The sequence below is a fragment of the Equus asinus genome, chromosome 12 (assembly GCF_041296235.1).
Source record: "Equus asinus isolate D_3611 breed Donkey chromosome 12, EquAss-T2T_v2, whole genome shotgun sequence".
Classification (NCBI taxonomy): domain Eukaryota; kingdom Metazoa; phylum Chordata; class Mammalia; order Perissodactyla; family Equidae; genus Equus; species Equus asinus.
Window position 1 is genome coordinate 73,350,631 of NC_091801.1, and position 15,089 is coordinate 73,365,719.

The window sequence follows — 15,089 nt, forward strand, 5'->3', positions numbered from 1 at the left end:
ATTTTTGCCCTTTTGTTTCTGGTCTGATGGCTTGTTAGAACTTATAAGCAAACAATGTGGAGACAGCTTCTCTTGGTTTTTTCTTTCTTTTCAAGTTCCTAAAGCTCTTCTTTTCTCTGCCCTCATTCTCCCATTTTCTTCACCTGCTTGGGTGGATGAAAGAATCTTAGTGAAATAAAAAGCTCAATGAGGTGAAAATACATCCCATAAAAACTCCCATTAAGGAGTTTACTGAAGGGGCTTGTACTCTCCTCCCTTGGATGGCCATATTTTTTCCCTCCCAAGGAAACTGGACACCCTTAATCCAAAAAGAATGCAACGAGAATCAAAGAGCAGGAGGCAGGATCAGGTTGCAATCCTTTTATTTTCCAAAGAGGGCTCTGAGGGAACGGATGAGGAGAAATTTATAACTAGCTATCCTAGAGCCTTATGAGCACAAAAGTTAAATCATCCTAGCTCCTGCCCAACTCACTCGACCGCAACCTGATGAACCAAGCGAGATTCTGTGTTAAAGGCGAAATCTGAGCAAAATTGAAAATGAAAGAGCTGAAGTATAAATAATGAATTTAGTATATAGCTTTACAAATAGTATGTAAATATGGTGCATTAATGGATTTTGTCTTAATTGGATGAAGCAATGTAGATACGGAGAAGGAACATAGGACTCGGAATTTAACAAAACTGGGCTCCAATGCTGGCTAGCCCATTTAGTGTCCCTGTGACCCTAAGACTAAGGCTGAGGTTACTTAGCCTCTCTGAGACTGGATTTCCTCATCTGTTAAATAAAGATAATAATATCTGTTCGGGAAAGTTATGATGAGAATTATACGAAATAATAAATATAAAAGTGTCTAGCACAGTCCTAGTCTCAAAATAAGTCCTTTTTATTGAGTTTTCTTTAAACCTGGATCTAAAACCTCACCATCCACATCATGGGAATACTGCTAACCTTATGTAGGTAGCTCTTTACCCTGGCAAGACCTGTTTACTCTGTTTTTTAAAATGTGTATATATGAATAGTGGTAAACATTTTACATTTATTTGCTTATTTGTTCCCTACAACATCATAAGGAATCTTGGGTCTAGAGTGGTTAATAAACTTGCCTAAGGCCACACAGCAAATGAAAGACAGACCCAGGGATTGACATGCAAATCCGTCTGACTTCCCTCACTGTTCCGGTTTCTCCAACTTTGTATTAAAGAGATTGCAATTGTAAATATAAACAAGAGAACCTAATCTTTCTTTTTCCTCATAAACCTTCATAGCTTGCATTGACTGGGCCATATCTTGATTTGAATAAAGTCTCTTTGACAGTGTTTATTTGGGGAAAGGCACTATATGCGTTCATTTAATTTAAATTAGGGAGCCCTACAAACGCTTATTCTCTTAGGCCAAGTAATTCTCCTTCTAAGAACCTAGAAGACAAATGAGGAGATTTCCATAACACAGGCATTCATTGCACAGTTATTAAAAATTCAAAGCTATTGAAACCATCCAGATATCCAACCACAGAAGTAGAGTCAAATTAACTCTGGCATACCTACTCGAAGTAACATCATCTAGTGATTAAAATGATGGTGATGGTTTCAAAGAATGTTTACCGACACATGCACACATGCACCCACACACATGCTCCTGAAATGATGTGAATGTTAAGAGGCAGGAGACTCCAAAACGTCGGCCCTTCAGCCCTTGTATTAGTTAGCCAGGGCTGCCAAACAAATACCACAGACTGAGTGGCTTCAATAGAGATTTATTTTCTCACAATTCTGGAGGCAATTTCTTCACAATTCTAGAAGTCTGAGATCAAGGTATCGGCAGGGTGTTTTCTTCTGAGGCTTCTCTGCCTGGCTTGTAGATGGCTGTCTTCTCCCTGTGTCCTCACGTGGTCTTCCCTCTGTGCGTGTCTGTGTCCTAGTCTTCTCCTCTTAGAAAGAGACCAGTCATGTTGCATTAGGGCCCACCCCCACCAGCAAATGACTTCATTTAACCTCAGTTACTTCTTCAAAGGCCCTATCTCCAAATATAGTCACATTCTGAGGTCATGGGGGTTAGGGCGTCAACATATTTGTTTGGGAAAGGGGCGAGGGAGGGGTGTGGATACAATGCAGCCCATAACAGCCCTGGGATCAAAATGACCTACATTTCAATTCTGGCTCACCTACTGAAACTAAACCTGGAACAAACAGTCCTCTCTGAGCATCAATTCCCTAATCTCTAAAATAAGGACAATATTAGTGTCTATCCCATAGAGTGTTCTTAAGAACTAAAAGAAATGCACATTTTTTAAAGCTGGCAGAGCATCTGACCTATGATCAACACATAATAAGTATAGCAAGAATAATTATCAACTGCAAAAACGGAGACGCAAAACTGTGTTAAAAATTGATCTCCCCCATCGCAAAATATATCCAAAAAATAAAGGAATGACATCAAATCTTTACAGTTTTCTTTTGGCAATATACTGTAAGCAATTTTTTTCTTAATACTTTTATATAATATACACAAATCAGTTAATTAATTAAAAAGTTCATCGAAAAACTTTTATCAACTTAGAAAATTATCACATGAATTTCACTGGATGTACCAGAAGTTAAAAGAGAAAAGATTGATCAACTTGACTTCATAAAAATTTCCAATTCCTGAACAACAAACATCACAGTAGGGGCTGACCTGGTGGCATAGTGGTTAAGTTCATGCACTCTGCTTTGGTGGCCCAGGGTTCACCAGTTCGGATCCTGGGTGCGGACCTACACACTACTCATCAAGCCATGTTGTGGCGACATCCCACATACAAAATAGAGAAAGATTGGCACAGAAGTCAGCTCAGGGCCAATCTTCCTCACCAAAACAAACAAACAAAAAAATCACTGTGAATAAAAACAAAACAAAACTATAGTTTTCTCGGAAAATATTTGCAACATATGTATTGTTAACATACTGCTGCTAAACAAATTACCCCAAAACTTAGTGGCTCAAAGCAAACATTTGTTATCTCACAGCTTTTGTGGATCATGAATTTGAGAGCAGCTTAGCTGGATGAGTCTGGCTCAGGGTCTTATGAGACCACAATCAAGCTGCCAGCTGGGCTTGCTGTCATCCGAAGGCTTGCCTAGGGCTGCAGGATCCTCTTCCAAGATGGCAACCTCACATGACAGGCAGTTGGTGCTGGTTGTCAGTTGGATTGACTGAGTTTCCCCCAAGTTGCCTCTCATCATCCAGAACCTTCTTCTGCACATGACCTCTCCTTCAGGAGAACCCAGAATTCCTTACATGGCAGCTGGCTCCCATAGAGAAAGAGATAGAGAGTGTGCCAGCAAACAAGAAAGAACACCCAGGACAGAAGCCTTAGTCTTTTCATAACCTAATATCAGAAGGAAGATCTCATGACTTTTTCTGCATTGTACTCATTGCAAGTGAGTCAATAAGTCCAGCCTATACCCAGGAGGAGGAGATTACCACAGGGTGGTGAATATCAGGAGGCAAAGATCATCAGGGACCATCCCAAAGGCTGCCTACCGCTACGTATGATTACAAATCAATAACAACTAGATCTACAATCCAACAGGAAAATAGAAAAAGATAGATGCAGTCACTTTAAAGAAGAATAAACTGGAATAGTTAATACACATAAAACAACACTCAACCTCACTCATACATAAAGAAATGTACTTTAAAATGATCGGATACTAATTTTCATTTATATCAGCAAATATTTTTTAAATCTAATAAACCCAATATTGATGAGTGTGTGGAAAAACAGCTATTCACTTTTAGAGGCACTCTCCTTGTAAGGCAATTTGGCAAGATCTTTTTTTAAAAAATATATATATAATGTACATACCATTTAACCCACAATTCCTAGGTCTACTGAAACTGACTACACAGATATATTTGCAAAGATATATGTATATTGATATTCACTAATGAAATTTTTTTCATTGAAAATTATGGAAAACTATAAAAGGCTGACTAAATAAATTACAGAAAGCTATGCAGCTGTTAAAAAGAATGAGGTAGATTTCTATATGCTGATAATAAAGAGCTCTTTGTTACCTTATTAAATGAAGTATAAGGGACAGAGGAGTATTCATAATATGATTGCTTTTGAAAAGAAGAAAAAATGTGCACATTTATATATACATAAAACTTTCTGGAGGACACCTAAGAAAAGTTTAATAGCGCTTATTGCTGAAAAAAGGATAGCATCTTTTGTAGTGGTTAAATTTTTTAACCAAATGTACTTAATTGCCTGTATTATAATTTAAAATACTAGATGGAAAAAATAAAGTAAGAGCCTTAACTAAAGTCCATATAGTAAAAAAACACCCGATTAACAGTGAGTGAGTGCCAGCAGATTTTCAGGTGAGGCTTAGGAAAAAGGGAACAAAGGAAAGGAACTTTGATTTATTCATGGACCACTAAGCTCCAGGCACTTTGATCTGAGTTGTCCCTCACCACCAACGCTGTGCTCTAACTGCATAGAATGACATGCTGCCTCCGACTACCCGGCAAAATGCACTTCTCAGCCGTGAGTTGGGTCCTCAACCCGCACTGCCCTTCCTCGCCTCCTCTGCCTGCTGAAGTCGAAGAAGATACTGTAAATGCGTACCCTGAGATTACAACTTTGAGTTTATTCTCCTTTAGAAAAAAATTTTTTTTTTAGTTTTTAAAATGCTAAAAGGAAAAAAAGAAAAACTCTTCCTGCTTTCCAAGCCAGCCTGGGTGAGCCCCTGCTTAGCCATCCTGCTCCCAATACATCCTCTGAGGGCCTTGGCTCTCCATGGACTGAGAGGCAGGACAGGGCTACCAGGCTCCCCTGCTTCCTGGGAAGGAAGCCTTCTCATTATCCCCAAATGGGAAGCCAGGTTTCTACTTGCCTCTCTTGTGAGTTGAACCGGCCTCAGTCTGTCAAGGCTGAGGTCCTGCTTATGCGTCTACGGAGTTGACACCATCTCTGATTCTCTCTATGGAGTGTTAGCAGCTTGCTGTTCCTCACCAGTTGATAGTGATGCACACACAGCTACCTTCAATAAGAGCTTGTTGAAAAGCAATGGGTCCAGCTGGTTTGAATAATACCACCTCCGCATAGATTCCATCCAAACCAACATCGACAGCCAGCAGGGGAGAAGAAATGATGGGGACAGGATCATCATTTGCAAAGAACTTTTTAGGGCGAAGCCATTAGTTCCTCGTTCTGCAATTCTCCTCAGCCCCACCACCCCAGTTCCTTGATATGGATGTTGTAGGGTAGAATGCTCATCAGATGTAAGATAAACCCCCTGGTTCCTGAGCCCCCTCTTCACCAATCTGGACTGAGTCCTTTAATCCTCTCCAAAGTAGAAACTCAGAGGATGCTTCTCATGCAGGGCGTCAGGTTTAAGATACCAAGATCCATTTTGCATATGTCGAATTGAGGTGCCCTTGGACATGCCAAGGAAGGGTGGAGAAAGAAGGTCATTCCCTCTGGGCAGAGGCAAAAGGGACAATATAACAAAGACAGGAAGGGTGAGAGGCCATCCAAAGAGACCGGTGGCTGCAACCTCAGGGGAATGGGAGCAGAGTCCAGATGGGAGCAGAGATGGCCATTGAAGCAGTTGGCCTTCATTTCGCAGCAGCAGCAAGAAGGACAGTGGTGCAGCAAAGCCAAGTCGAGACAGGAGCCAGATCTGAGATGGAGGGGGCCTCCAACTTCTCCACCGCCAGGGACAAAGGGCCAGTTTGAATGTGTGCCTCACTATTTTAACAACCAAAGATTTTCATTTGGCAGGCACTGTTCACACAACACAAACTCTCTTTCCTCTGACATAAATTCTTTCTTTAAGAAGAAAAATAAGAAAGCTTCCATCATCACAGCCCGCGGGTCCAGACAATGGGGAGAGCGTGGCTGCCAGTGCTCAGTGAAGGGGGCCTGTGTGCCTCGGCAGCCGCCCTCCTTATCTTTTATCTGCTGCCCACGCCAGAGCTCTTGTTTTTCCTGGGTGTTTTGACGACTTCTCTCCTTCAGCTGCTTTGACAGAATGTGCCGGCTGCCGGCTGATGCGAAACAACCCTCTTCTTGTGCCTGGGCCCCTCTGTCTTCACTCCAGGCCGCAGGGGAGAAAACGTGTCTTTGTGGCTTCCCTTCAATAGCCCTCTGAATCCAAACCCCTCGTGGGCTCTGGCAGGAGGAGCCTGCGAGACTGTGAATAGATGGCGTTGTTTGCTCCTCTTTGCAAAACCGGCCTCTGGGCAGCCAGAAATGCATCCACAGCCCAGGCCTGGTAGTCTGGGGACAGATTCATGGGCAAGCTGGCGGATGCCCCAGCCCATGGAGAATTATTCTTGCGCGTGTGTGTACAGCTCGTCCAAGTCAATCTACAAAATGCTTTCAGAACTGTTGGCTCCTTAGACTAACATTTGCGGTGGACCTGCTCTGTGCCTAGCACAACCCTCACTATTTATTATCTCCTTGAGCCCTGTGAATATGCTCTATGATGGGTATAGTTCTAGTCTCTTCATTTTACAATTGAGAGAACCAAGCCTCAAAGAGAGAAGGTGACTTGAACACAGCCACACAGCTAAAAAGTTAAAAAGACCTAGCCAGAGACACCAATAGCTTCAGAGATGCTCAGGGCCCCTGAAAGGGGTTGTATTCTCTGCTAAGCAACAGAGAAGGAACATAACCCCCGCCAGCTTTGAGACCGGGTACCATACCCCCTCTCCTCACTTCTAGGGAAAACGGGGAAAACTGATTCCCTTCACCTACCCCCGACCAGTATCCCTCCTTCCCACACTCAACAACAAAAGTCCCCTTCAAATAAAAAGTGGAGTTTGTCACCAGGCTGACAGTTCAGGGCGGCCCTCTTCACTACAACATTCTGAACCTAAGCATCTGCAATGCGTTCAGCTTGGCCTTGGCTGGATAATGGGAGGTGGCCTAGGAAATTTCTCGGGGTCAAGTAGCAAGGCTCAAGGTGAGACTGGACTCTGGAACTGTCAGCCAAGTGACCTTCAGGAAGCCACTTCTCTGTGCCTCATTTGCTCTCTGGCAAAATGGAGATGTTGTTAACACCTCAGAGGGTGTTGGAAAGGATTCAATGAAAGGAAAAAAAAATGGCTGTGGGAGGACAAGGCAGCAATAGCAGTTACACTGTGGCAGCAGCAACTGTGTCAATACTGGTAGAAGTATCAATACTGGTAGGAGGGATCCAAGCAGGGGTGGTAAAGGTAAGCTTACTACAGCCCTGCTGGGAAAATAAAATAGAAACTAAGTGTGATATGACTTTTCTTACACTTACCTGTTGTACTCATTTACATTCCATCTTTTGTGGGCACTTAAGTTCTCAGCATGTGGACTGCAAGTTGAGAATCAGAGCAGATTCTGATTCCACAGTCTGGGTTCAAACCTGAGATTCTGCACTTAGAACAAGTTTGAGTGACACCATGATGCTGACTACAGACCATGCTCTCAGTAGCAAGATTCTAGAATTCTAGGCTTCCGAGACCAGCTTCCTCTCCTCTCAAACTCCAACCCCTACGATCCTGTAGCTCTCTCTACTATGTCTGTCACACTTCAATGAAATTATGTTTATTAATCTGAAATGATGTTTATTAGTCTGTCTTCCTTAGTAGGCTGTGAGCTCTTTGAAAACAAAGACCGTGTTATTCATGCTCAATACATGTTTGCTGAAAGAACGCATGAACCTTTCCTGAGACCCCAGCTATAATCCGGGCACACAATGCTGTATATTCCAGAATACACAGTGAATGAAATGAATAAACTGTATTTCTCACATACCCACCACGGTGAAACATGAGCTGGGAGCCACAAATTTGGCTGAAACATTCTGACCTCAAGGGGCTTTCCATCTAGTTGGGGTAATGAGACAAAGGGCAGGACTTATGCCAAATAAAAACTGGGAGAAGAGTCAAGTGTCAACATGCGTGCCACTCACTCAAGAATTAGGAGAAGGAGGAATGAGAGGGAACTCTCTTTTATGTGCAGAATCAGCCATATGTTTCCACTGGACCAACCAGGCTCCTTTTGTGTTATGGGCAGAATTGAGTCTCCTCAAAATTCCTATGTTGAAATACTAACCTCCCGGTACCTCAGAGTGTGACTGTGTTTGGAGGTAGGGTCTTTAAAGAGGTGATTAAGTTAAAATGAGGTGATTAGGGTGGGCTCTAATCCAATCTTACTAGTGTCCTTATAAAAACAGATTAAGACACAGACGCACATAGAGGGAAAGCCATGTGAAGACAGAGGGAGAAGATGACCATCTACAAGCCAAAGAAGAGAGAAACCAACCCTGAAGACACCTTAATCTTGGACTTATGCCTCCAGAACTGTGAAAAAATAAATTTCTGTTGTTTCGGCCACCCAGTCTGTGGTACTTTGTTATGGCAGTCCTGGCATACTAACGCACTTTGTCTATTCTGTGCCACGCCAGGTCCTTACCTTTCAAAGCAGGTGAGGGAGGTGGGAGGTGGCTATTTGCTAAGCACATCTGCTGTGATCGTGTTAGGCAACTCATCTTTTCTTATTTGATCCTACGATAAATAGCCATATTACTCCCATTTTGCAGATAGAGGAAAGTGAGATTCAGAGACGTGAAGAATTTCCCCGATATCACAGAGAGAAGGCAAGGAAGGCAGGTTGGTAACCACCTCCATTTACCATACAGCCCTCAGTTTCCTGGGCTATACCACATTGCCTCTCTCAAACTCAGCCCACAGACATGTTGAGAAAATCAAAAGGTAGACTGTGCACAGGTGTGTGGAAGGTATTTTTAAACGCTGTACATCTGAGCAGCATTGCACTCACTAAAACAAACGTGAGGCTATTCTTGAACCAAGAGAATATAAGAAAATATTGGGGTTCCGGCCTCAGTATCCACATTTCTAACCTTCTAACACTAAACAATCTACAGCGATAGTGAATATCATTCATGTTCCTACTCTTTCCGCTCAAACTGGCTTTGTGAGTTGTTGGTTTTATCAAAATTGAGTGAGAGAGTGTTCGATACAATGTTGGATTCATTAAGGGGAAAAAAGCAAAAGAAAAAAACCTCGGTTCTTCAATGCCAGGAGCTTACAAAGACATATAAACCATGAGGAACTCCAAGGACTTACTCAGAAGCCGTTCTGCAAATGCATTTCTCGAACAAAGGGGCAATGTTCCTTTCAGGGAAGAGAGCAGTGCTGGTTTCCGGCGTTTTTCTTTAAGTCATTAGGACCATGCCAACAAACAAACATATACTTCTCCTGGGAGAAAGAATCTCATTCAGGGCAGCTCACAAGAGTTTGATTATTGGGGAAGGGGTGCTTCATGGCACGTGCCATGCCAGCCGGCCCCCAAATGTACAGATCTGCTTAAAGGGTTTTATTGATGGTGGCCGCAGACAGATAGGAGCTTGTGGAGGGAATCGACATCCCGTCGGCGCTCACTGATCATCACCATCCTGGACAACACGCAGTTCCGCCAGAAAGAGCTGAAAAGTGCACCTCGTTCCTGGGGAAGTTTGTTTCCTAAACATGTAAAAATATAGAAATAATAAACTCATGTCTAACAGGTTTGAGATTTCCTTTACCATGACAATTCAAGGGTTTTGGAGGACCTGTGATTGTATAAAATTGAATGACATCAAACTAAATGGTGACTGAATCGTTAGCTGGATACATACAGATTTCAGCTTTTAATAAACTGGAAATATTGTCAGCTGGGCTCTGAAAACACAGTTACTGGATTAAGACAGACCATGGTTCAAACTCTAGCTCTGCTGCATACTAGCTATATGACCTTCAGTAAGTCCCTTAACCTCTCTAAGCTTCAGCATCTTGTCTCTAAGGAAGGATAATAATACTACTTCCTGGGATCTATGGGAACATGAAATCAGATTACACAAAAGTGTTCAGACAATCGCAACAAAAAGGATAAAATGCCTAGGAATAAATTTAACGAAAAAGGGGAGAGAACTGTACACTGAAAACTAAAAACCATTGTTGAAAGAAATCAAAGAAGACACAAAGAAACGGAAAGATATTCCATGTTCATGGAATAGAAGAATTAACATACTTAAAATGTCCATATTTCCTAAAGCAATCTACAAATTCAATACAAACCCTACCAAAGTCGCAACAACGTTTTTCATGGAAATACAGCAAAGAATCCTAACATTTATACGGAGCAACAAAAGACCCTGAATAGCCAAAGGAATCCTGGGAAAAAAGAACAAAGCTGGAAGTAACACACTCTCTGATTTCAAAATATACCACAAAGATATGGTAATCAAAACAGCATGGTACTGGCACAAAAACAGACACACAGATCAGTGGAACAGAATCGAAAGCCCAGAAATAAACCCACACATCTATGGACAGCTCATTTTCAACAAGTGAACCAATAACATATAATGGAGAAAGGAGAATCTCTTCAATCAATGGTGTTGGGAAAACTGGGCAGCCACATGCAAAAGAATGAAAGTAGACCATTATCTTACAACATACACAAAAATTAACTTAAAATGGATTAAAGACTTGAATATAAGACCTGAAGCCATAAAACTTCTAGAGGAAAACACAGGCAGTATGCTCTTTGACATCAGTCTTAGCAGCATATTTTCAAGTATCATGTCTGACTGGGCAAGGGAAACAATAGAAAAAATAAACAATGGGACTACATCAAACTAAAAAGCTTCTGCACGGCGAAGGAAGCCATCAACAAAAGAAAATACAACCTAACAATTGAGAGAAGATATTTGCAAACCATATATGTGATAAGCAGTTAATATCCAAAATATACAAAGAACTCATACATCTCAACAACAAAAAAATAAACAGCCCAATAAAAATGGGTAAAGTATCTGAACAAACATTTTTCCAAAGAAGATATACAGATAGCCAAAAGGCACATAAAAAGATGTTCAACATCACTAATTATTAGGGAAATGCAAATTAAAACTACAGTGAGATATCACCTCACACCTGTCAGAATGACTATAATTAACAAGACAAGAAATAACAAGTGTTGGAGAGGATGTGGAGAACAGGGAACCCTCATACACTGCTGGTGGGAGTGCAAACTGGTGCAGCCACTATGGAAAACAGTATGGGGATTTCTCAAAAAATTAAAAATAGAAATACCATTTGATCCAGCTATCCCACTTCTCGATATTTATACAAATAACAAGAAAACTCTAAGTCAAAAAAGATATTTGCACCTCTATGTTCATTGTGGCATTATTCACAATAGACAAGACTTGGAAACAACCTAAACACCCATCAATGGATGAATGGATAGAGAAGATTTAGTATATATACACAATGGCATACTCCTCAGCCATAAAAAAAAAAGATGAAATTTTGCCATTTGTGGCAACATCGACAGACCATCAGGGTATTACGCTAAGCAAAATAAGTCAAATGGAGAAAGTCAAATACCATATGATCTCACTCATAAGTGGAAGATAAAAACAACAACAACAAACAAACACAGATACAGAGATTAGATTGGTGGTTACCAAAGGGGAAGGGGGGGTGGAGGCTGAAAGTGGTGACAGGGCACATGTGTACAGCGAGGATAGTAATTAGTCTTTGGGTGGTGAACGTGATATAGTCTACACAGAGATAGAAATATAACGATGTATGCCTGAAATCTATATAATGTTACAAACCAATGTTACCTCAATAAAGAAATTTTTAATAGAGAAAAAAATTACCAAAAAAGAATGTCCAGGCAGTGCCTAGCATAAGGATAAACCCTTAAAATATGTTACTAATTCTTACTTCCAAGGAACTGGATTCAAATACACAGTGTGTTAAAAGGACATCTAAGATTAAAGCAATATGACCAGTAGTACTAGTTAAGAAGGGCTAGGTTATTCTACTCTGGTAGTTAGTGAGGGATGAGTTTTCTATTCATCCACACCTTGGCCCCTAAATTCATTCATTTATTCAAGTATATTTATTGAGCACCCGCTCTGTACTATACCAGCTTCCTGAGCAGGGAGGGCCACAGAGATGAATAAGAAAGTATCTGGGGGCTAAGACCCAAAAGGGGGTGACAAATGTGTGCAAAATAACACACAACAGCCGGAAGAAAGTAGAGTCATAATGGAGGAACAAGCACTATGCAGAGAGAAGTCTGACTGGATCCAGATGTAGGCCCCACGCACACACACACAGACACACACACTATACCATCATGAACTGGAAGCTTCATGAAGATTAGGACTTTGTTTTCTATGTTTTGTATGCTAGCACTTAGCTTGTTACCTGATACTCAAGTAGGTACTCAAAAAAAAAAAGACTAGAATAAGTGAATCAATAACTACCTTCATCCCTTTTGACTAGAAGACACTAGATGTGAATGTTGCTGTTATCTGGAACAGAGGATGCAAGGGTAGGGTTCGTTGATGGACAGATGCAAAGGGCCATCATGAACTGGAGGGATAGTGCTCAAGACACAGGCCTGAGCTGGAGGTGCAGATCTGGGATCACCTAGAGGTGGGAGTTGAAGGCAAGAGAGACAAGTACCCAGAGAGGAAAGGGAATGCTGAGAGCCAGCACAGGAGCCAAAAGAAAAGAGTTTTGAGGAGGAGTTTGCAAAGATCTCTCAGCAAAAGCTCCCTCAATGGTAAGTGGGGTGTAAGTGAGGAGGGAAAAGCTGATCAACCACTGGTCAGGAAATGCAGTGGGAAAGGCAGCCCTAGCAGGGGCACATGTTCCCTGGCCTCCTCAGCCAGGGGGGCAAACGTTATCTTCATACGACCACACACTCCCACGGACCCTTCTCCCACCCTAGCCCTTCCTCAGCTATTTGTGTTGACGCTGTGGTTTTCCTTTCTGGCCCTTCATATTGAAACTTTGGAAGAAAAGGGGAAGAAAGCCAGGATGTCACAGAGGGACTGGGGTTGACAGAGGGTAAGGGCTTTGACCCCGGTGGTCTCCAGGGAGGCAGAATGAAGCCATAGGAAGACCATGGACTTTTCAGCCTCCCACTTCCTGGTGACACCAGCAATTCTGTAACTTTTCTGTGTGTCTGTTTCTGCATCTATCATAAGGACACACACACACACACATTTCACAGTGTTCTCTAGACAATGCAATAAAATTATGAATATGAAAACCTCTGACATCATGTTTAATACATAATAGGTACCCAGTAAATGGGATCTTCCTTTCCTTTGGACAAATCTTGTAACTGCTCTGGGTCTCCATTCTTTTAAAAGACAGAGAGAATTAAACTAAGCCCTACCTATCTCACATGGATATTATGAGGATCCAGATAAAAGCGACTGGGTGTTAGATAATGTAGGTGCCCCCACCCCTAATATGCTTCCTCTCTGACTGGTTCTACAGGAGCTAGATATGAGCAAACGAGTTGGGATGCTGGTACTAACACGTACCTGAAAGTTTTTTTAAATAAGCACTTGACTAAAAGGATGATGGAAGGATCGGAGGATGAATGGATGATTCCTACAGATACAGAATCTTCCTGAGAAACAAGAGTCAGAAATCTCTCGGGTGTCTGAGGACTATGAAAGACTTTTTCCTCATTTTGTATACCCACAAACTAGCCATTGTTCATCAAGTCTTCTGAGAAATGGCGCAGCCTGAGAAAACGGGGTTCAACTTGCCATGTAGAATTTTGTTAATGGCGTTGTATAAACATAGCTCTTTATTAATCTAAATTACTGGCCTTCAGGGTGAGTTTATTTTATTTGCACACACGATCTTCAGTCCCTGGGAACCCTGAAGGACAAGTGCGTTCCAGTGAGAACAAGCCTTTTGTGAGCCACTTAGAAACGGACCCTCAGAAGGTGCTACGTAAACAAAATGTAATGAATTGTTCCCCCTGTCAGAAACGAACAATTCATAATGTGCCCTTGAATGGAACCAACTGGTCCTCTTGTCAAACACTCTGTACTTTGATGTCCATTTCATTGGTTAGGAAAAAAAAGAAGAAAATAACAGTTCTTTTTACTTTTTTTATTTTTTCAGAGTAAAAAAGAGATAGAAAAAACTATCAGCTACCAAGCCACAAGTACCTTTCCTGGTGTGCTGCTGATGCGGTGCTGAGGCAGTGCTGAATTAGACTTCCTTAAGTAAGAAAAACTTGGATAATACAATTAAAAATTTTCTAGCTGTGTTGGAAAAACAAACTATTTAAAACAACAACAATATTCCTGAGTGGCTAGTGAATGCAGTAAAAATAACAACAATAGTGATTACTAACATTTATCTCTCTTACTATGTACCAGGTATTGTATATTCATACTTTATATATACAATATTAAGCAATATAATCCATACCACAACCTTAGAGAGTAGGTGCTATTATCTCCCTTTTACAAGTAAGAAAACTGAGACAGAAAGAGATTAAGTGACTTACCCAAAATCACACAGATAAATACATGGTGGAACCAGTATTCAAACCAAGGAATTGTGGGCCTAGGGCTTATTCTTGAACCGCTATGCTATAAAAAACACTAGACTAGGAATGATGAAATATCCTTTTAGTTCACTTTCTGCCACTAACTCCCCATGTTACTTGAGGAAAGTTACAGATATGCCTCAATTTTCCTATCTCTGAAACAAAAAGTTTCCATAAGATGATGTCAGCAGCAACTGGGGTTCTATGGTTTGCAGGCAACTGAAACCCACTTTGGCTAATTTAAGTCAAAGGAAGAGGAGAACGTAGAGGAGGAGGAGTAAGAAGGGAAGGGAGAGGAGACGGAAGAGGAAGGAAAAAGAAGAAGAATTCACTGGCAAGATATTTTGGAAGATTACAGAATGGACAGAAGGCTAGAGGCTGGAGAGCCAGGCTTGGAAAAGGAACATACTTCGGGACAGGAATCAGCATGGCATTTAGGGTCTGGTTGAAAGGACGACTAAATTACCTCATTCAGGTGCCACCAAGGGAGTAAATGAGCCCCTAAACTTTCGTTCCATTCTTATGTCATCCTTTAAGATTTAAAGTCCTAGTGGAAAGTCTGCTTGGCCTTGCTTGAGTCAAGTAACTACCCCTTGCCAGAGGAGGGCGGGGCACCTGATTTACAATCCCACCTATACTGTACCCACCAGTGGAGGTGGGCTCCCAAAGAGA

At 41.6% G+C, this 15,089-nt stretch overlaps 1 long non-coding RNA gene across 1 annotated transcript; it reads right to left on the reverse strand.

Moving 5' to 3' along the window:
- Positions 1-1,747: 1,747 nt before the first annotated feature.
- LOC139039938 (uncharacterized) lies at positions 1,748-14,481 on the reverse strand. The gene is made up of 3 exons (XR_011493374.1): positions 14,376-14,481; positions 9,116-9,511; positions 1,748-1,928 (listed from the first exon to the last, which is right to left on the reverse strand). It is a non-coding gene; the product is annotated as an uncharacterized lncRNA (long non-coding RNA).
- Between the last annotated feature and the right edge of the window lie 608 nt (positions 14,482-15,089).